Here is a 24,450-nt window from a genome sequence, read left to right on the forward strand (position 1 = left end):
GTATGTTGCGACTGAGTTTTATTTCTTATTAAAGTCCCGAAAAACGTGTTGAAATAGACAATTAAAATTTGGTTGTCAATACAGACGGACACAGCGAAAATTTTGAGTGGAACCAATCGCGAGCAGGTGCTGCAAAAGCGTGAATCAAACTCAATGCGCAGACTGTTTTCTATGATTTCGGCAAAAATCAGGGTAAGCATTACACCAGATCAAAAAATAAAGAGTGTTACAAGGAAAAAACGAAAATCAAAGGCAGCATCGATGGTTGTGTGAAGGAACTCTACGATTACATCATAAATACTATGAAAGAAATGAAAGAGAAAGCCGCTAACTTACGAATAGGGTCCAGAATGATAATAAATGAAGAATGCGATGCAACGACTGAGTAAGTCAATCAGCTAGCACAAGCTAAAGGTCATTGATGGCTGACGTACATAGAGAGAACATGAAACACGTGTATGAAGCTTTAAACCACAGTGAACACTGAGCAAGGGCTCCAAACCGTCTGCAAAATCGTGCAGGGTAGGACTAGAACTGTGATCACGTTTCAGCAGTGAAAAGGATTTAGCTGCAATTTTGGCAGCTTTTTCTCTCAGGTACAGTAATCCGGAACGTTCATGCCTGGAACTACCTGTACATACACGGTGGAAAATCCATTCCCGAAAGTTGGAAACGAACACAAGCATATATCCTAAAGCTTTTCTCATAAGTCTAGACATGCGCTTCGAATAAAGTTTGTTTACGGGATAAGCCAGTTGCTTCGAATAAAGTTTGTTTACGGGATAAGCCAGTTGGCGAGGAAAAAACATCTCTTCTGCTTGATTAACTCCGTTTATTTGCAATCATAGTAACTACTACACTGAAGGCTAGTTCTATCCATTGAAAGAGCAAAGCGCAATAGAAGTCAATGTCTGAGCCTGTGGCATGAGCACTAAAGGAAGCAGAGAAAACAAGCAGCATCTTAACTACAAACTTCGAGAACAGCACTCGAAATGAGAGAAACAGACTTGTAGGGGCTTGCTGAGGCTGCTAACAAGTGACACGGAGATGGTGTTCCAATCATCTGACTGAGAAATCTGGGTTTTTAAGGATTGTGTCAGCGCACTATTTCTCCCCCCCCCCCCCCCCCCCTACATTCGGTCAATTAATTCACCAGTGCATTACATGATTCAGTGAAACTGATGAGTGACTCTGCATCTTCAGGGCGCCTCTGTCCAACCACATTCAGAGTCCTCCCCTTCTCCAATTCGGTAGGTAGGGTTGTTTCTGGACTTAATATCAACAAACTTCAAGTTTGGAACCGGCAGCGCTCAGCTGAAAGCTTAACGTCACTACAATTCTTTTTATATCCATCAACAACAGTGTTTTGAGTCACTTGGCCTCTCTCACATCTTCGTGAGTGGTGACTGCTGGTGTAGCGCTCTGGCCTGTTTAATCCCACTGGCGTTGCGGTTCTCATGGGCCGATATCAAGCTTACTGCGTGTGCTAAGACGTGTCTTTTTGTTACCATATTCTGCAGTCACACCTCGCAACAGTGTCTACACTGTGGATGGAGTTACAAGTTAATACTATGAAGTGAAATTTCTTCCATGGAACAGCTGCTCAGATCGTCTGCAACTCAGTTTGCAGTTCTGTAGCGTTACTACTGATCACCCGCAACCTAATCGCCACCACTTTTACGTGGTCTCTGTAATTTTTCTCTGATTTCCTATCTTGGAATGCCCCTGCTGGCTTCCAGCAGCCTTAAGCATAACAATGTACAGGTTATTACATCGTCAGTACGTGAGATCTCCCCCATGGGAAAGATTTCTTGACAATCACTTGGCAACAAATTTGTAATCTGGCTTCTGTGGTAGTAAAAACATCTTAGTTCTAAAATTTACATTGTATACATTCTTGGTTAATCATTTTAGTCGTTTCAATATTTTGCACTTTGTAAAGATCATATTTCACTTCACTTTTGCACTCATATAAATATGAACCATTATTTCACTTTTCACTGACCTTATATAAGCGGAGAGACATACACACAGCAGCATAAGTGTATGTCACAGGTTCATTTTTCACTCTACACTACAGATGCGTAGAAACATCAGTTTCAATAATTGGTTAAATAACTTTTGAGTTTCGCGCTACAGATACCGTGAATCTCTCCTTTTTAAGTAAATTACATACACACATCAACGTTTGTTTCTTCTTCACGTTACATGCACATAGATATAGAAATACGGAACATTACTGATCATAATTTCAGTAATATATCTGCTAAATTATTGTGTACTTCTTCCTTATGTATTTAACAGTACTAGTTTCCTACATATTAAGGAAGTTTTTGAGTGCCTTGCATTATCTTTGATCTCTGCGTCGAGCTGGTGTGGGTAACGAGATTCTTTCTTCATTATCTTCAATAGTAATTGAGCTTTCATCTCACTCTTCACTATTTCCTCTAATTGACCGAAGAGGTCGTCTGTTACGGATTCGTATCGCTTTAATGCAAGTACTTAACTGTTTTCACGGGTTAATTATGTGAGGTTCCAGTGTTCCTTTCTGTGCATTTTCTGTGGCAAAAATTAATATCTCGTATTCTAACTCAGTGTAAATCCATAGCAACTGTATTAACTAGCATCAGCAGTAGTGGTCACAGCTAAATGCTGCATCTTCTGATCAGTACTATTAGTATATGTATTCATGTACCTATGGAGATTTTCCATGTTTTTAAGAGTCATTTCCTAATTACGTGCAAGGCTAGCTATTGTATGACTGAAATTTGTCAGAGCTGCTTTTACTAGTGTTACTTGCTCTTTGGTCAAATTATGCAGCTGCATCTCTTCATTTTCCATTAAATCAATATGTGATTTGAAATAAGAGGGATCCTTTTCATCTAATGATCTATACAATGTTTTACTAATTTCACATACAAATGTTAAGACACTTCCTTTACTACATGTCTCATGTCTTGTTAGTTGTCCAACTAGACATTCAGGATTCAGGATCTTTTTGAAATGCCATTCTAAGGTGTACTCTACAGCTGTATATGCTTAGTCAAAACTATTCCCAAGCTGGTTAATTTCTTTTTTTATGTTATCCTACAGACAAATGGGCAAATCTCTCTGTCTTATCAGCTTTTTCCAGAAGTTCTCCCACATTAATATATCTAACGACTTTCCACGTCATACTGTAGATTTGTACATCGTCAGTACTACCATAATACAAGCCTGGTGACGAAGAAAACTTCTCTGTGCTAAAATCTTGAAATTACTCAAGTGTGTACATCGCGGCAATACAGCTCGCCAGGCGTCACACTCTCGTTAGTTTCCTCATCAGAAATTCAACAAAAATTTGTGTTTCAGTAGAACTCATTTAATCTGTTTCTGACATCTACATCTGCATGGATACTCTGCAAATCACATTTAAGTACCTGGCAGAGGGTTCTTCGAATCACCTTCACAATTCTCTATTATTTCAATCTCGTATACCGCGCTTAAAGAAAGAACCCCTATACCTTTCCGTACGAGGTCTGATTTCCCTTATTTTATCGTGGTGATCGTTTCTCCCTATCTAGGTCAGTGTCAACAAAGTATTTTCGCATTCGGAGGAGAAAGTTATAACACTACCTTGGGGAACTCCATTTGCAGCATACTCGACAGGACCGATTGCGGACCTTTGGTACAGAGCCGAGTGGAGGGTCTGAATCAGAGGCTCAGAAGGTTCTGCGACCGTGTAGACTGCAGATTCCTCGACTTTCGCCAAGGGGTGTTTGGGTTTCGGGTTCCGCTGAATAGGTCAGGAGTCCACTATTTGCAGGAGGCGGCTTAACTGATAGCAAGGGCCGTGTGGCATGGATTGGGCGGTCTCTTAGGTTAGAGGATCTCAGGAAAACACGTAACACGAAATTTAGAGCAGACTTCAATGCGAGATGCTTATAATAGGTTCCACAACGAAACTTTATCTCGAAACCTGGCAGAAAATTCAAAGGGGTTCTGGTCGTTTGTGAAGTATGCTAGCGGCAAGACACAACCAATGCCTTCTCTGCGCATAGCAATGAAGATAGTATCGAAGACATTGCTGTCAAAGCAGAGTTACTAAACACAGCCTTCCGAAAAGCCTCCAAAAAAGAAGACGAAGTAAATTTTCCAGAATTCCAATCAAGAACAGCTGCCAATATGAGTAACTTAGAAATAAATATCCACGGAGTAGAGAAGCAACTTAAATCACTTAATAATAGCAAGTCTTTTGTTCCAGACTGTATACCAATTACGTTCCTTTCAGAGTGTTCGGATGCAATAGCTCCATACTTAACAATTATATACAACCGTTTGCTCGCCGAAAAATCCGTACCCAAAGGAAGGAAAGTCGCACAGGTTACACCAACAGAAAACGGTCTATTGACACACAGTCAACTTGTATTTAGAAAATATCCTTCTCGTGAAACACAACAAGCTCTTTACTCACATGAAGTTTTGTTGCTATTGACTAGAGATTTCCAATTTATTCCGTATTTCTAGATTTCCGGAAGGCTTTTGACACTGTTCCACGCAAGCCACTTGCAGTGAAATTGCGTGCTTATTGAATATCGTCTCAGTTATATGACTGGACTAGTGATTTCCTGCCAGAGAGGTCACAGTTCGTAGTAATTGACGGAAAGTTATCGAGTTGAACAGAAGTTATTATGGCACCCATCGTTAAAAATTTGTTTCTTCTTAAACGACTGACCTCATCCGGATCCTCTGCCCTTACTACCGTGTACAGCCCACCGCACTGCGTGTCTAGCTTACTGATTCTGCGTCATCGTACAGCAGAACCTGTTTCAAAATCTTTCTGATTCTGGTCTCTACCATAGTACTCTTTGTTCTTCTTTTTATCTGTTAATTATAATTCTTGGCACAATGGTGTAAGTGTTTCATTGTTCCTGTAATTCGATTACATAGTCGTCGTAAGTATAAGTAGCATCTGTGGGGTCTTTTTGCGTTGTAACCGGTATATTACATGTTATATCGAAAAATAACTCAAGTGGTGTATAATTAGTGGTGCTATGGAGTGTTGTATTGTAGAAAAACACTGCGAATGGAGACCATTCGTGCCAGTTAGATTTAGCCCTACTGATATAGTGTCTCAGTCATTCTGTCACAGTTCTGTGTGATGTTCCCAACGCTCCGTTCGATTGGGGATGGTATGAGGAGGCCTCTACCCTGTCATTCCTTAACGATCTTCCACCAGGACACGAACCTCTGTACCTGCATCGCGCTTTTCTATCGGTTTTGCAACAATGAACCTTGTTAGAGCGTCCTGAAATGTTAGTATATGTCTATTATTTCTGTCTGTTATTCAAGGGACCAACGATATCAATATCACACCTGTCAACTGCGCCTTCTGGTGTTGCTGTTATAACCAATAACATTTTTGTCTCACTTTGCGTTGTCTTGCTTTTGTGGTAACTAACGCATTTGCTGATGTAGCGTTAAATATCATTCTGTATACCTGACCACGTTCGGCATTTTTTAATTCTATCGTATGACTACCTGTTGGTGCGTCATGGACTTGCCCCAATATTTACGCATTTTCTTCTGCTGTTACCTCCGGCTGTTCGTCTTCTTGACTCGTAGCTCTTTCTCACTTTCATTTGCCGCAATATCGGTATTAGCTGAATTTACTTCCTGTATCCTCGACAGTTCATCTGCTACACCGTTGTTCTTGCCCTTTTTGTATACAATTTCATAGCCATACTCATGTAATTTAAATCTGAAATTCATTAAACGTGAGGAAGGATACTCACAAACTGCGACTAATAACGCTCTCTCAATGGTGTTATAATTTCGCTCTGCCTCCTTCAGTGTTCTGAACCCATATGCAACCCAAAGGCTTTCATCTATCAACCCTTGGCGAAAAACCGGGCCAATAGTGTCCTGGCTCGCGTCAGTCGTGATTATAAACCCGCTTGAAAAAAATATGAGAACTACAATATAGGGGGGGGTGGGTTGAGTAACTTCTCTTTTAACAATTGGAACGCATCTTCCTACCATGCGCTGCCTTCATACCTAACACCTTTCTCCAACAAGACATGTAGTGGTTTTGCCACTTAGGTTGGTTGGTTGATTCGGGAGAGGGGGGCAAATAGTGAGGTCATCGATCCTATCGGATTGGGAATGGAAGTCGACCGTGTCTTATCAAAGGAACGATTCCGGCATTTCCGTGAACTGATTTAAGGAAATCATGAAAAACCGAAATCGATATGTCCTGACGCGGATTTGAACTGTCATCCTCCCGAATGCGAGTCGAGTGTACTAACCACTGCCCCACCTCGTTCAGTGTTTTCCCACTTAGAAAGCGCCTGTAGTACCCAATTAAACCGAGGAAACCTTTTAATGCCTCTGTTGCGTTTTTCTGGGGATACTACGCCACTGCTTTTAACTACTTTGGCTCTGACTTTAAGCCACCCTCGGTTAACACATGCCCCAGATATGTCATCTCTTTCACTAAAAATTCACTTGTAACTTCAAACTGTGTTGCCCTATCCTCTCGATAGCCTGGTCCAAGTGGGCTTTATGTTCTTCCACAATTGGACCAAAAGTTACTACAGCGTCTAAATGTCGTTGTGGTCTTCAGTCCTGAGACTGGTTTCATGCAGCTCTCCTTGCTACTCAATCTTGTGCAAGCTTCTTCGTCTCCCAGTACTTACTGCAACCTACATCCTTCTGAATCTGCTTAGTGTATTCATCTCTTGGTCTCCCTCTACGATTTATACCCTCCACGCTGCCCACCAATACTAAATTTGTTATCCCTTGATGTCTCAGAACATGTCCTAAAAACCGGTCTCTTCTTCTTGTCAAGTTGTGCGACAAGGTCCACTTCTCCCCAATTTTATTCAATACCTTGTCATTAGTTATGTGACCTACCCATCTAATCTTCAGCATTCTTCCGTAACACTACATTTCGAAAGCTTCTGTTCTCTTCCTGTCCAAACTATTTATCGTCCATGTTTCACTTCCATACATGGCTACACTCCATACAAATACTTTCAGAAACGACTTCCTGACACATAGATCTATACTCGATGTTGACAAATTTCTCTTCTTCACAAACGTTTTCCTTGCCAGTACCAGTCTACATTTTATATCCTCTCTACTTCTACCACCATCAGTTATTTTGCTCCCCAAATAGCAAAACTCCTTTACTACATTAAGTGTCTCATTTCCTAATCTAATTCCCTCAGCATCACTCGACTTAATTCGACTACATTCCATTATCCTCGTTTTTATGTCGTTGATGTTCATCTTATATCCTCCTTCTAAGACATTGTCCATTCCGTTCAACTGCTCTTCCAAGTCCTTTGCTGTCTCTGAAAGAATTACAATGTCATCGGCGAACCTCAAAGTTTTTAGTTCTTCTCCATGGATTTTAATACCTACTCCGAATTTTTCTTTTGTTTCCTTTACCGCTTGCTCAATATACAGATTGAATAACATCGGGGAGAGGCTACAATCCTGTCTCACTTCCTTCCTTACCGCTGCTTCCCTTTCATGCCCCTCGACTCTCATAACTGCCATCTGGATTCTGTACAAATTGTAAATAGCCTTTCGCTCCCTATGTTTTACCACTGCCAACATTAGAATTTGAAAGAGAGTATTCCAGTCAACATTGTCAAAAGCTTTCTCTAAGTCTACAAATGCTAGCAACGTAGGTTTGCCTTTCCTTAATCTTTCTTCCAAGATAAGTCGGAGGGTCAGTATTGTCTCACGTGTTCTACTATTTCTACGGAATCCAAACTGATCTTCCTCGAGGTCGGCTTCTACCAGTTTTTCCATTCGTCTGTAAGGAATTCTTTCTTCTGCTCATTTTGCTCCGTTTTTCCCATTGAAGCACAAGTGTTGCTCTTCGTAATAATCTTAAGGCCGTCAGCCCAGTCTTGACGTTAGGCTGAGAATGTACGAAGTTCCGACCCAGCTCAAATACTGTTAAGGATTTCCCACATCTGGCACCAGAAAATATTTATCTATGTCGTGTCCTAATAGAAGATAGAGCGAAAGCAGACATGGAATGGGCGCCTTACAGGCTTCAGCCAATCTGAGATGTGGCTGCGCACCTCCAGGGAGCCTCTGACTAACCACCTCAGAGTTCTTCTGGACTTTACATTAACAGACTTCAAATTTGCTACCAACAGCGCTCAGCTGAAAGCTAAACGTTACTGCCATTCCTACTATGGGCAGAAGTGACGGAATTTGACTTCACTTGGCTCTCCCCTTCTCCTATTCGGTGGGTGGGGCTGTTTCTGAACTTAATATCAACAAACATCAGGTTTGGGTTCAAATGGCTCTAAGCACTATGGGACTTAACTTCTGAGGTCATCAGTCCCCTAGAACTTAGAACTACTTAAACCTAACTAACCTAAGGACATTACACACATCCATGCCCGAGGCAGGATTCGAACCTGCGACCGTAGCGGTCACGCGGTTCCAGACTGAAGGGTCTAGAACCGCACGGCCACACCGGCCGGCCCCAGGTTTGGGAACAGCAGCGTTCATCGGAAAGCTAAACGTCACTCCCATTCTTCTGATGGCCAGCAACAACAGTGTTTTGAGTCACTTGGCCTCTCCCATAGGCCTTTCGTGAGTGGGGATCGCTGGTGTAGCGCTCTGACCTGTATAATCCCACTGACGTTCCCGTTCCCAGGGGTAAGTATCAAGCTCGCTGCGTCTGCTAGGACGTGTCTTTTTTTGACAATCTTCTACTGTGATGACTTACAACAGCGTCTATGCGGTGTATGGAGTTGCCTGTCAGTTCTGTGAATGGAAACTTCTCCCCTGGGACAGCTGCTCAGAGCGTCTACAGTTCACAGGGCTCTAACGCTACTGTTTACTTTCTGTAATCTAATCGCTACCACTTTCGCCTGCTCCCTGTATTGTGTTTCTAATTACCTATTTTGGAGGCTTTCCGCTGCCATAAGCTTAATAATGTACAAGTCACTACATCTTCAATATGTGACTCAGCTATGTCTTGGATTTGCCACTCAAAGACCTCAAATTACGAAGGTTTCAAAACAACATTTCCAGCAACCGATTGGTTCAAATGGTTCAAATGGCTCTGAGCACTATGGGACTTAACATCTGTGGTCATCAGTCCCGTAGAACTTACAACTACTTAAACTTAACTAACCTAAGGACATCACACACATCCACGCCCGAGGCAGGATTCGAACCTGCGACCGTAGCGGTCACGCGGTTCCAGACTGAAGCGCCTAGAACCACACGGCCACACCAGCCGGCCCCGACTGGTTCCAATTTACACTCATTGTTGACAAAATACGGATTTGGATGTGACATTCGTCGCAATAAGAGCAATCAGTGACAGCGTAATGTACAGTCTAAGATGTTATTTCTGGCTTTTCAGCGAGCATTAATCTAATCAAAAGAAGAGAATGAATCCCTATAGTTCTTGAGGCATTTAATACCCCTGAGGGCGCATTATTAGTTTTGCAAGGACCTCGCTAAATGGAAGCAATAACAGCATTCCGGGGCAGATTTCCCAGATATTGCAGAGGTATTCGCACAACGAGAGACAATTAATACTTGCACAGTACCATTCTGTATCGAAATGACCACATGCTTCACCGACAATGAGCGCCGTGCATACCTGTATATAGCGTCAAGTTGGGCAGAATGAGAGATAAGAATGTACATTCCTAATGGGAATGAATGAAACGAAGATATCATGCTCTCTACTACGCAACCGCGAAGTATCAGGGATGCAACTCTGATTAAAGCTAACCCATATGTCATGAACTTTCGTTAGAAACTATCGACAATAGCGGATGAAAGTTGCATAAGATTTCTGTAACGGTAGTCACGTTGCAGCCCTCATTCTGTGGCAGAAGGAAGAAAGTCGAGTTGCAAGGCCTCATTACGCTAATATATGTGACAATAAAGTTAAGGTTATTACTATTGTAATCTGCTGGTTATCGATCGATGCCATAGCGGAAGTGACGTCTTTACGTAATGAACTACAATACTTGATTAATTGGACTGTGGAAGCATTCCGAAAATAGTTTAGGAATCGGTTAAGTGGGACTATGCAGAAGATAGACACAAGGAAGGCAATATCAACGTGCACCATAGACATTATGGGGATGCTGCGGCATCGAAAATAAGTGTGAAGTATGGTCAGTTTAATCTGATAACAAGTATCATTCATTTAGAAACCTAAAATTGTAGGGGTAGTTAACGCATGCAGAGAAAGAGAGAGGAGAGTGGCCGATAGGAGAGGATTCGCATGGAATAAACGGCGTAATTCATGTTTTATGTGACATACAAATTATGCTTGACGTTAATGACGAAGCGCCAGTGCTGCCCGACACCACAAGCGTTAATGAATGAGTTGGAGCAAAATAACGAAAACACACCCACAGTTGCGACAAATAATACTCGTGTAATAAAAAAGTTGAGTGAGAGAGAGAAATTTAAACAGGGCAAAAAAAAATGGAGCTGACTAAAATTATAGCAATCAAACTAATGAGAGAACGGATTGCACAAATCAGCCAAACGCTGTACGCCGATGTAGAAAACGGATTTATGCAGGAGCCACGACGTCAGTGTTGAAATAATACTACGAAGATTTCAGTTTCTCCCACGTGAAAGAGGCTTTTTCAGAGTCTAAATGGAGTTGAACTGAGATAGTTCGGGATCAAACCGATATCTAGGAAGTCCTGTTGGTTACAGACTGTTAACTGCGACAGTAGTTAATTATTATCATGCATTTATAATTCCTCTACTAGTAATATGTTTCTGTGTTCAGACAGCAGTATTTTGTGTGGTGCATAGCCAGTAATAATTTTATAGGTGTTCATTAATTCAGTGTGTATATCCACACAGATCCGGGGAGGTAAAGAATCTACGAGTAGTTCTATATGCGTCCTGATTAGGATTAGAAGGGATTCAGAGCCAGGTGAGACACGAATATTTAAAGACCTTGCTAGTCAGAGCGGCTATTTGTGTATGTACATTTTATGTATGTACATTTTATACAGTGAGGTTCCATTATCTGTATTTCTTGAAAAACTGCGACATTTCTCTTACAGCTGGTATGACATTAACTTTGTAAAACGCAGGTTACTTTAAAGAGCAGTAGTGAGTGAGTTACAGTGTTACCATTAGGTAATATATGGAGAATTGTTATAAGTGATTATGTTGTCACGCTAGTGCTTTATCTTAGGATTAGTGGTGAGGAAGCGCGCTGTCTCGTCGAGTGCGTTCATCCAAGACATACTGGCCCATCCCAGGCCTTATTGTCTGGGGTGCATAAGCTACGACTTTCGTTCACCTCTGGTTTTTCTGGAGTGGACGCTGACCAACGCTCGGGTACGTCAGAATGTTATTAAACCCGTTATTTTGCCGTTTTTGCAGCAGCAAGGTGATGTGTTGTTGCAACAGGATTATGCTCGCCAACGTACTGCCCGTGAACGTCAATGTGCTCTGCAAGACGTGCAACAACTTTCCAGGCCACCACGATCTCCAGACTTGTCTCCAATTGAGCACGCATGGCATATGATGGGACGAGAAGTGACTCATGCGACTCGTCCAGCAACAGGTATTGCAGAGGTATGAGAACAGATCGAGATGGCGTGTCATAACGTCTCCTAGGACAGTATTGGCCATCTGTACGATTGACTGAATGCTAGAGTAAGCGCCCGCATTGCCACCCGTGGAGGATACACCACGTGTTAATATGGCTGTTTCAGATTAATATATATTTTCACATAATATATATTTTTCCCTACCCCCATGAACCATGGACCTTGCCGTTGGTGGGGAGGCTTTCGTGCCTCAGCGATACAGATGGCCGTACCGTAGGTGCAACCACAACAGAGGGGTATCTGTTGAGAGGCCAGACAAACGTGTGTTTCCTGAAGAGGGGCAGCAGCCTTTTCAGTAGTTGCAGGGGCAACAGTCTGGATGATTGACTAATCTGGCCTTGCAACACTAACCAAAACGGTCTTGCTGTCCTGGTACTGCGAACGGCTGAAAGCAAGGGGAAACTACAGCCGTGATTTTTTCCCGAGGGCATGCAGCTTTACTGTATGGTTAAATGATGATGGCGTCCTCACTCAAGAGGACGTCTTTATCAGGAGAAAGAAAACTGGCGTTCTACGGATCGGAGCATGGAATGTCATATCCCTTAATCGGGGAGGTAGGTTAGAAAATTTAAAAAGGGAAATGGATAGTTTGAAGTTAGATATAGTGGGAATTAGTTGAAGTTCGGTGGCAGGAGGAACAAGACATTTGGTCAGGTGAATCCAGGGTTATAAATACAAAATCAAATAGGAGTAATGCACAAGTAGGTTTAATAATGAATAAAAAAATAGGAGTGCGAGTAAGCTACTACCAACAGCATAGTGAACGCATTATTGTGGCTAAGATAGACACGAAGCCCATGCCTACTACAGTAGTACAAGTTTATATGTCAACTAGCTCTGCTGATGACGAAGAAATTGATGAAATGTATGATGAGACAAAATAAATTATTGAGGTAGTGAAGGGAGACGAAAATTTAATAGTCATGGATGACTGGAATTCGAGAGTAGGAAAAGTGAGAGAAGGAAACGTAGTAGGTGAATATGGATTGGTGGAGAGGAATGAAAGAGGAAGCCGTGTGGTTGAATTTGGCACAGAGCATAACTTAATCATAGCTAACACTTGGTTCAAGAAACATGAAAGAAGGTTGTATACATGGAAGAAGCCTGGAGATACTTTAAGGTCTCAGATAGATTATATAATGCTAAGACAGAGATTGAGGAACCAGGTTTTAAACTGTAAGACATTTCAGGGACACACCACAATCTATTCGTTATGAGCTGTAGATTAAAACTGAAGAAACTGCAGAAAGATGGGAATTTAAGGAGACGGGACCTGGATAAACTGACTAAACCAGGGGTTGTACAGAGTTTCAGGGAGAGCATAAGGGAACAATTGACAGGAATGGGGGAAAGAAATACAGTAGAAGAAGAGTAGGTAGCTCTGAGCGATGAAGTAGTGAAGGTAGCAGAGGATCAAGTAGGTAAAAAGACGAGGGCTAGTAGAAATCCTTGGGTAACAGAAGAAATATTGGATTTAATTGATGAAAGGAGAAAATATAAAAACGCAGTAAATGAAGCACGCAAAAGGGAATACAAACGTCTCAAAAATGAGATTGACAGGAAGTGCAAAATGGCTAAGCAGGGATGGCTAGAGGACAAATGTAAGGATGTAGAGGTTTATCTCACTAGGGGTAAGATAGATACTGCCTACAGGAAAATTAAAGAGACCTTTGGAGAAAAGAGAGCCACTTGTATGAATATCAAGAGCTCAGATGGAAACCCAGTTCTAAGCAAAGAAGGGAAAGCAGAAAGGTGGAGGGAGTATATAGAGAGTCTATACAAGGGCGATGTACTTGAGGACAATATTATGGAAATGGAACAGGATGTACATGAAGATGAAATGGGAGATATATTACTGCGTGAAGAGTTTGACAGAGCACTGAAAGACCTGAGTCGAAACAATTCTAAAGGAGGCAAGGTTAAAATACAGGGAGCGAAAGGCTATTTGCAATTTTTACAGAAACAATATGGCAGTTATAAGAGTCGGGGGCATGAAATGGAAGCAGCGGTTGGGAAGGGAGTGAGAAAGGGTTGTAGCCTCTCCCCGATGTTATTCAATCTGTATATTGAGGAAGCAGTAAAGGAAACAAAAGAAAAATTCGGAGTAGGTATTAAAGTCCATGGAGAAGAAATAAAAGCGTTGAGGTTCGCCGATGACATTGTAATTCTGTCAGAGACAGCAAAGGACTTGGAAGAGCAGTTGAACGGAATGGACAGTGTCTTGAAAGGAGGATATAAGATGAACATCAACAAAAGCAAAACGAGGATAATGGAATGTAGTCGAATTAAGTCGGGTGATGCTGAGGGAATTAGATTAGGAAATGAGACGCTTAAAGTAGTAAAGGAGTTTTGCTATTTGGGGAGCAAAATAACTGATGATGGTCAAAGTAGAGAGGATATAAAATGTAGACTGGCAATGGCAAGGAAAGCGTTTGTGAAGAAGAGAAATTTGTTAACATCAAGTATAGATTTAATTATCAGGAAGTCGTTTCTGAAAGTATTTGTATGGGGTGTAGCCATGTATGGAAGTGAAACATGGACGATAAATAGTTTGGACAAGAAGAGAATAGAAGCTTTAGAAATGTGGTGCTACAGAATAATGCAAAAATTGGATGGGTAGATCACATAACTAATGAGGAGGTATTGAATAGAATTGGGGAGAAGAGGAGTTTGTGACACAACTTGACAAGAAGAAGGGACCAGTTGGTAGGACATGTTCTGAGGCATCAAGGGATCACAAATTTAGCATTGGAGGGCAGAGTGGAGGGTAAAAATCGTAGAAGGAGACCAAGAGATGAATACACTAAGCAGATTCAGAAGGATGTAGGATGCAGTAACTACTGGGAGATGAAGAAGCTTGCACAGGATAGAGTAGCATGGAAAGCTGCATCAAACCAGTCTCAGGACTGAAGGCAACAGCAACAACAACATATAATTTACACATACCCGGTACCTCGGAACCGATTGTGATATTGATGTGTAAATGTAATCACTTCATATTCTTCATATTTGATTGTGCAAGAATAAATATGAGAACACTGGAAACCTCTAAAAGGATGTAGGAATTTTTTCCCAGCAGAGTATATAAAGAAAAGTTGTAGTTTGCTTTTCTTAACAAAAAAGTCCTTCTCAGATTAACTTCCGATTTTCACACGGTACTCTAATAAACGCTTTGAGAAACATAGGCTACATATTTCTTCTCGTTTATCGTATATAATTGTACACTACTGGCCATTAAAATTGCTACACCACGAAGATGATGTGCTGCAGACGCGAAATTTAACCGACAGGAAGAAGATGCTGTGATATGCAAATGATTAGCTTTTCAGAGCCTGCACACAAGGTTGGCGCCGGTGGTGACACGTACAACGTACTGACATGAGGAATGTTTCCAACCAATTTCTCATACACAAACAGCGGTTGACCGGCGTTGCCTGGTAAAGCGTTGTTGTGATGCCTCGTGTAAGGAGGAGAAATGCGTACCGTCACGTTTTCGACTTTGATAAAGGTTGGATTGTAGGCTATCGCAATTGCGGTTTGTCGGATCGCGACATTGCTGTTCACGTTGGTCGAGATCCAACGACTGTTAGCAGAATATGGAATCGGTGGTTTCAGGAGGGTAATACCGAACGCCGTGCTGGATCTCAACACCCTCGTATCACTAGCAGTCGAGATGAGAGGCATATTACCGCATGGCTGTAACGGATCGTGCAGCCACGTCTCGATCCCTGAGTCAACAGATGGGAACGTTTACAAGACAACAACCATCTGCACGAAGAGTTCCACGACGTTTGCAGCAGCATGGACTGTCAGCTCGGAGACCATGGCTGCGGTTACCCTTGACGCTGCATCACGGACAGGAGCGCCTGCGATGGTGTACTCAACGGCGAACCTAGGTTCACGAATGGCAAAACGTCATTTTTAAGGATGAACCCAGGTTCTGTATACAGCATCATGATGGTCGCATACGTGTTTGGCGACATCGCGGTGAACGCACATTGGAAGCGTGTATTCGTCATCGCCATACTGATGTATCACCCGGCGTGATGGTATGGGGTGTCGTTGGTTACACGTCTCGGTCACCTCTTGTTCGCATTGACGGCAGTTTGAACAGTGGACGTTACATTCCAGATGTGTTACGACCCGTGACTCTACCTTTCATTCGATCCCTGCGAAACCCTACATTTCAGCAGGTTAATGCATGACCGCATGTTGCAGGTCCTATACGGGCCTTTCTGGATACAGAAAATGTTCGACAGCTGCCCTGGCCAGCACATTCTCCAAATCTCTCACCAATTGAAAACGTCTGGTCAATGGTGGCTGAGCAACTGGCTTGTCGCAATACACCAGTCACTACTCTTGATGAACAGTGGTATCGTGTTGAAGCTGCATGGCCAGCTGTACCTGTACACGCCATCCAATCTCTGTTTGACTCAATGCCGAGGCGTATCAAGGCCGTTATTACGGCCAGAGGTGGTTTTTCTGGGTGCTGATTTCTCAGGATCTATGCACGCAAATTGCGTGAAAATGTAATCACATGTCAGTTCTAGTATAATATATATGTCCAATGAATACCCGTTTATCATCTGCATTTCTTCTTGGTGTAGCAATTTTAATGGCCGGTAGTGTATATATACTACAAAAAAAGGAAAGGCCTTTAGCAAATGTCTCGGAAAGTTCTTTATAGACTTACTGCCAATTTTTAAACGCTACGCTAATAAAATTTAGGACAGACGTAGCTACATATTTTTAAATGTATACGGTATATACTGTATATGGTATGAAATTAACTCGTAGTTCAACGCTGTTACTAAGAATTCTGAAATGTTCGTCACCAATTTTCTTCGAATATTTACACGATACTATAATAAACGTTCGGACGGACATAGGCATAAATTTTTAAGTATATGTGGTACATAAGTATATACACAATTTATAACTGGGTAATGTTGTTAACAAACATCTCGAAGAGTTATTGATGAAATTACTTATTGTTGTTACACTGTACTCTGCTAACATTCAAACGAATAAAGGCTGTATATTTTTAACTAGAGAAGTACAGATCTTTTAACATTGACAGCGAGAAAGAAAATGGTATAGTGTAGCAAAAAATGTGAGGTTGTGTATTCTTTTTCACAGCCAGTTTTCACTTTGATATCAGGACATACAAACCACTAGACAGATTGTTTCTTCCATCAGCTGTCTCTCCTGCATTCCTTATATTAATGATCCTAACTGATTTACCCGTTTATATTACGTTACCTAATTTTCCAATAAATTTTTCGTTTGCGATAACAGTACACAAATCTGGAGCTCTAGAGAGAGAGAGAGAGAGAGAGAGAGAGAGAGAGTGAGAGAGAGGAACAGAAGATGGAAAAGAGGGGGAGGGGATAAAATGGACAGAGAGAGGGTGATTGACGAGATGGATAGACAGAGGGGTGAGGAGGATACTGAGAGAGTTTGGGGGAGGGAGAGATGGACATTATAGGGGGGAGGAGGAGGATATGGATTAAGAGAGGGGGAAGAAGAGGACATGGATAATAAGATGGGGAGGGAGAGATGTACAGAGACAGGAGGAGAAGAAGATTGGGTGGACTATACATTTCCCATTAATAAATTGTAAAACATTGTCAGGTTCTCTATTACACTCCTGGAAATTGAAATAAGAACACCGTGAATTCATTGTCCCAGGAAGGGGAAACTTTATTGACACATTCCTGGGGTCAGATACATCACATGATCACACTGACAGAACCACAGGCACATAGACACAGGCAACAGAGCATGCACAATGTCGGCACTAGTACAGTGTATATCCACCTTTCGCAGCAATGCAGGCTGCTATTCTCCCATGGAGACGATTGTAGAGATGCTGGATGTAGTCCTGTGGAACGGCTTGCCATGCCATTTCCACCTGGCGCCTCAGTTGGACCAGCGTTCGTGCTGGACGTGCAGACCGCGTGAGACGACGCTTCATCCAGTCCCAAATATGCTCAATGGGGGACAGATCCGGAGATCTTGCTGGCCAGGGTAGTTGACTTACACCTTCTAGAGCACGTTGGGTGGCACGGGATGCATGCGGACGTGCATTGTCCTGTTGGAACAGCAAGTTCCCTGCCGGTCTAGGAATGGTAGAACGATGGTTTCGATGACGGTTTGGATGTACTGTGCACTATTCAGTGTCCCCTCGACGATCACCAGTGGTGTACGGCCAGTGTAGGAGATCGCTCCCCACACCATGATGCCAGGTGTTGGCCCTGTGTGCCTCGGTCGTATGCAGTCCTGATTGTGGCGCTCACCTGCACGGCGCCAAACACGCATACGACCATCATTGGCACCAAGGCAGAAGCGACTCTCATCGCTGAAGACGACACGTCTCCATTCGTCCCTCCATTCACGTCTGTCGCGACACCACTGGAGGCGGGCTGCACGATGTTGGGGCGTGAGTGGAAGACGGCCTAACGGTGTGCGGGATCGTAGCCCAGCTTCATGGAGACGGTTGCGAATGGTCCTCGCCGATACCCCAGGAGCAACAGTGTCCCTAATTTGCTGGGAAGTGGCGGTGCGGTCCCCTACGGCACTGCGTAGGATCCTACGGTCTTGGTGTGCATCCGTGCGTCGCTGCGGTCCGGTCCCAGGTCGACGGGCACGTGCACCTTCCGCCGACCACTGGCGACAACATCGATGTACTGTGGAGACCTCACGCCCCACGTGTTGAGCAATTCGGCGGTACGTCCACCCGGCCTCCCGCATGCCCACTATACGCCCTCGCTCAAAGTCCGTCAACTGCACATACGGTTCACGTCCACGCTGTCGCGGCATGCTACCAGTGTTAAAGACTGCGATGGAGCTCCGTATGCCACGGCAAACTGGCTGACACTGACGGCGGCGGTGCACAAATGCTGCGCAGCTAGCGCCATTCGACGGCCAACACCGTGGTTCCTGGTGTGTCCGCTGTGCCGTGCGTGTGATCATTGCTTGTACAGCCCTCTCGCAGTGTCTGGAGCCAGTATGGTGGGTCTGACACACCGGTGTCAATGTGTTCTTTTTTCCATTTCCAGGAGTGTATTATACATACCTACGTATACATGGACTTAGGTTGTAATTTGTTTTCTACTAGTAACCTATGTACCATACTTATCGTTGTACATATGGTACGCAATGAATGCAAATGCAATGTCGCTATGACGCAAGAAGGATACCTATTCCCATCAGTCTGCATCAGATATGTGTATTATAATTTTGAACTCGCGTTTTTGATGGGTTTTTTTCAGTACTGTAAAATAAATTGTTTTCATAAATGTCTTGAGTACTGTATTTCTGATGAGAGGTTGAACTATTGTCCTATCTGACGCCATACTTTAGGAACAGTCATCTCGTTTGTTATAATAAATAAAGAAACACCGCCTGGATCACCCATTTTTCTTCCCAGCAACCTGTTTAAATATGTGCTGCAGATCATCATTACGTCCAAGTTGTAACAAGAGAAAAGGAAATTTTCAGCAGTTAACTTAGTGCCTCGATAGTAATCGTGCTTGGCGTCACAACACCTAATCTGTTGCATCATGTGACGACACATAATGTATTGTTAAAACATCAAAGTGTCGCAAATATAGAGGCGTTATATGGTAATATACGTTTTGCTGCCCATCAAATAAAACCGATAAGTGAAAAGGTGAAAAATGTGTTCAGTAACTCCGTGAGAAATATGGTGTAACATTGACTTTGTGTGGGTCCCAAGTTTGACGATTTACAGCTGCAAGCGGGTATGATTACATAAATCATAAATTTAACCTAAATGAAAACGATTATTTCTGAAATACAGTTGTATGGAAAACGGTTTTGCTGCCATAAAACTGAGTATGTATTGAAAGTCCAAACACGTGAAAAAATATTCTAAATTATTGTTGTTGAAAGTTACAACCCGCGCATGATTTCCTTCGTTTAAGAACTTGTTTGTTAAGCTGTAATATGTGCATGCAGAATGGATTGTATTAGTTTGATCACGTGGAGAGCTGTTTAAGAGTATTAAATGCTAGCGATACGGAAGTGTTATATTAAAGCAGAGGGGAAAACATGTTGTCACCTAAATACTGTCAAATGAAGATATTAGCAAATTATCAAAGGACTCTAAAAGCAATGTTATTTTGTAGGTCTTAAGAAATAGAACTGTTGTGTACGTAGTTCCACGTAGTCAGTGTGTACACAACTTTCCCACTAGAGCGCGCCCCGCTAAGCACAACAGTGCAGGCGCAGCGCTCGTCCGTCTCCGCAATACGAGATGGCGCTGTCTTAGAGACGGGCCAAATTCTGCTTCCGCCGATCTGCGTAATGTAATGCAGACAATGAGATTGCTGCTAACGTAGAACCTTTTATCCTCGCCGATCACACTTGCGCAGTGATAACTGAGCGCGCGAGGTATTATAACGAGTGTACAGACCTCTGATTAGTCAGTCTGCATAGTCTGCATTAGTCTGCACCTAATAAGATTACCATATTCCTGTACATAGGCATGAAGATAAATGTATAGACACTTTGTCAAGTATCATAGATATGTGAGAATAAGATTAACGTACCAGACCAAAGGAACTTCAGATTGTCAATTGTAAATAGCATCCAGAATCAAGTTAAGTAAGGTTTGTGGTTGTTATTATTTTAATAAATGTGTGTGAAACTTAATCAAGTTCTGTTTAAAGTTGGTCACCGTCAATCTGCTACTCTAAGCGTGCAAGTGGCATTTCTATCGTCTGACCTAACGGCAGAAGATAAACACGCCGCGATAAGACCACGATTCATATTGCTGACACTCGCCTACTTCACTAGAGCGACAAGTCAAATAATCAGATGGTGTGTGTACCGAAGGTCTTACAGTACGCACACCACAAGAACCAATGTGTAAAACAGTTTTAGAGCACTGGGTTTTACAGGTGGGGATCTAATGCAGACTACTATCGGTCTGTCTATAGTTTTAATCATTTAAAGTGGACATCGAGACACTGTTGTGTATGAGGTTGTATCTCGTATGCAGCAAATGGCTGACCTTATTACATTATTTTATGTATGTGTTTTAAGTTTCGATGGCCATTTGTAGTATTTCCCCTACACATACGAAAAACAAATTGATTGGATAATGCCACTTTCGTGTTTTTTTCTGTATTGCACTACTGCAGTGCAGGGGTACCGAAAATGACGTTAGGATGTCCGCATGTTGTCCTTGTCAAGCGCGTCCACATCGTTCCATTCCGCAGGGTTTCATAATCACTTCACTGAGGCTCCACATAAAGGAAGAACGAACGCCAACACTGTGACTCCTTTTTTTCTAAAAATCGTGCTGTGATTACTGTACGTGTTAACATGTACTTCTTCAATCAAGTAGCTAGCATTTTTCAAATACTATCTCATTCATTATTACACCGAATTCCGTGAACAGAACTGTCTGTTGCAGTTACACGGTATTGTCTATTCAGCGATTTGTTCTTCAGTAGTATGTTAGGCTTCAGACGCTGATCACACACAAATGCAAAGACTTACAGATTAAAGGATCTTCATGGACTTCATGCATTGCTGAATAGATACGTCCCGAAGTCTTAAAATAATTTTTTATATCGTTTTAGCCGCTCGAGCTAGAATACAAGTACCTCCAATGTTAGACAATACTGGATCCAGAAGTTTATATGTAAGCAACAACAGGAAATTCTTATTGCAGAGCAGAACAACAAACCACGAAGTAGTTTAAAGAGTACTAATTTTGTTATATACTCTTTTACAGTGTATGGCGTAAGAGAAAACATGAATTGCTTCCACCACATTGTATTTGTTTTATTTGTAGACCACTATCACTGATAATTTCATGAAAATCTGGACGATGCACAAATTTTTCAGTTTCCGATTCCTATACGGTTGAAATCAGTTTTATTTACGAATGCCGCGTTATGCACGCATTACTTACTACGTTTACAGCTCCTTCTTACATGTTTTGAAGGAACAAGATGTTTCATCTCGTTGCCAGCAGACTATCCATCTTTCAGTACAAGAGAAATTTTCGTTTCATTTTCACTATTGTTTTTCCCTATTTTAGAACATCACTTTCCTTGTAAATGCAATTTGTATTCCTGGGCACCTCACATCAAATTCACAGAACTTTACATTTAGTTAGCCAGCAGTCTATTTTCCACCAGGCGAAGATCGTCTGCAAGTCTCTCACTGAAACATAACAAGTGTCTATGTCACCTTTAGGTACACCTATATGTGGAATCAATACTGTTTACTGAATACCGCCGAAGTTCTAGGAGACTTTTCGCTGGTGGTTTTGTATACAGAGAAGCCGTACTGTTAGAAAATTGTAGGGAAATACAGGAGGACCTACAGAGCATCGACTATGGTGCATGGATTGGTATTTGACCCACAGCGCTAAAAAATGTAGATACAAATGCGAAATGTGGGAAAACCATCTCACTCTACATACTTCGTGTAGGAACCTACAATATATTTGGTATGAGTATGATTAGCTATATTGACAGTTTATCGATGTGCCAATTACCTATTAGAAAACGGTGACACACTAGTGAATTATTTCGAATTTCAAAAGATGGTACTTGTCAAATAGTTTCAGCTGTATGCTGTGACATGTGCTAAGAAACACACTATATTCAGTTCTTTGCTACTGATAGAGTCATACCAACAACTGGTGTAGCAAATGAGTAGGAGTCAGTAAATAAGGTACAATCCTACAAACTTTTTGGTGTACATATTGACGAAAACTTGAACTGGAATAAGTGTACTAGCGAGCTTCTCAAACAACTGAGTTCAGCTATTTACTTCTTACCATTGCTAATCTTGGAAACAAACGTGTCATCCTCCTGTCATATTCTGCATATTTCTACTCAATAATGCCTTACGGAATAATTTTCTGTGGTAGTTCATTACTTAGAAAGAAGACACTGGTTGCTCAGAAGCGAGCACTGAGAATAATACGTGGTGTTTATCCACTTACGACAATGTAGATACCTCACTGAGAATAATACGTGGTGTTTATCCACTTACGACAATGTAGATACCTCTTCAAGGAGCTAGGCAATTTATCTGCTTCGTCACAATGCATATATTTGGAAATGAAATTTGTCATAAATAATCCATTAGAATTTGAGAATAACAATGATGTCAATACCTACACCGTCAAAGGGAAAAGTGACCGTTTTATTAGTCATTGTTAAATCTGTCATTTACTCAGAATGCAGCAACAAAAATTGTTCATCATAGTTTTAAATTTAAAATTATTTCTCTTGGACAACTCTTTCCATTTTATTGACGAATTTCTACTAAAAAACTGGTAGTCAGTTTGAAAAAATTAAGTGTTGTTCCATGAGTAGGACTGAAGATAAGGGTGTGTTCTTTAATGTTAATATTAATCATGTGTACATATCCTGGAAACTGATTCTTCCACATCATTCCGATAAAATAATCGTTGAAATGATCTATGGATCATGTAACTAACTAATTAACTAAGCACTTCAAGCATTTGCTTAAAGTATGTATAAGGAAGAAATTGTCAATAAAATATGATTAATGAAATATCAAATATACATACGATCTGCCACGTAATATACTTGAAAAACTGCATAGTTGTGAGCGAGAGATAGCATTATACCAAGTATAAAAATTTTATTTATCTTCAAAGATGACTATGACAACAGTGATACAACAGCCATGTAATTAAATTAATCATGAACGTAAGCAACAAAAATCATCAAGTTTGTCGTATAGTTTAAATGTAGTCAGTGTAGTAGATACATATTTGCACTATTTCAGTTTCTAGAAAATTTGGTACTGCATTTCCTTTTTGATAATAAAAACACGAGGATTGAGCTCCGTTTCCGCTCCATACAAGCATCTAACGAAATTATTGTCTTTTGCACGTCTCCTTTGAGACCTTCATTAATTTCCCACCAATCATTTTTGTGGTTCTTTTCAGGATTTGTGATGTGTATTTCCTAGATCCCAGACGAAACTATGACATATGTATTCTTCTATCCACAACATTACATCCTCTTCAGACCACTGCATCGCTCAAGCAACCAACTCACTGCGAATATGCAGAAGACCTTCGCCAATACTCAGACTGTTAATAACACATCATTACTATAAATATTAGAAATTAGACGTGACGAATCAGTGTCGTAAAACTAACCTGTGCAGGCTCATAACCGCAGAAATTATGAGTTAGTAGGCAAACACTCAAGCAGATTGGCAGAGTAAATGTTATTAATGGGGCATAATATTGATGTAAATCACAACACACCATTAAATGAAATGACCTGCCCCACTGGTGGTTCTGTACAATACCAAATTTCGACGAAGTTTGTAATCAAACAATGGTACCTCGGGTCTCTACATCGATTAAGGACTGTATTTTCTATAATCAATCACTAAAGAATACTATCATTGCTTAAAAATACCTGATATATATATATATATATATATATATATATATATATATATATATATATATATATATATATACAAACATATATATACAAACGAACATCGTATTATGAGCTATGTGTTCGATCTTAGGAATGAAGAACACTTAGACGGCAGAATGACAGCGAGTCGTATTGATGTATGTGCTTGGGAATACTGGACAATGGTCATGCGTTGTAGTGCTTACAGCCAACGGCATTGCATCATTAAATTATTGTAATTACGTCTATAGTACAACTCACTCGTTTTAAAACACACCCACACAAACACCTTTAGTGTGTAGGCGACGTAGGTAGATACTTTAGAAAGTGTTTCCATAATAGCCGTTCTTGGCCAGCCTTCCAAA

Source organism: Schistocerca serialis, chromosome 3 (genome assembly GCF_023864345.2).
Source record: "Schistocerca serialis cubense isolate TAMUIC-IGC-003099 chromosome 3, iqSchSeri2.2, whole genome shotgun sequence".
Taxonomy (NCBI): Eukaryota; Metazoa; Arthropoda; class Insecta; order Orthoptera; family Acrididae; genus Schistocerca; species Schistocerca serialis.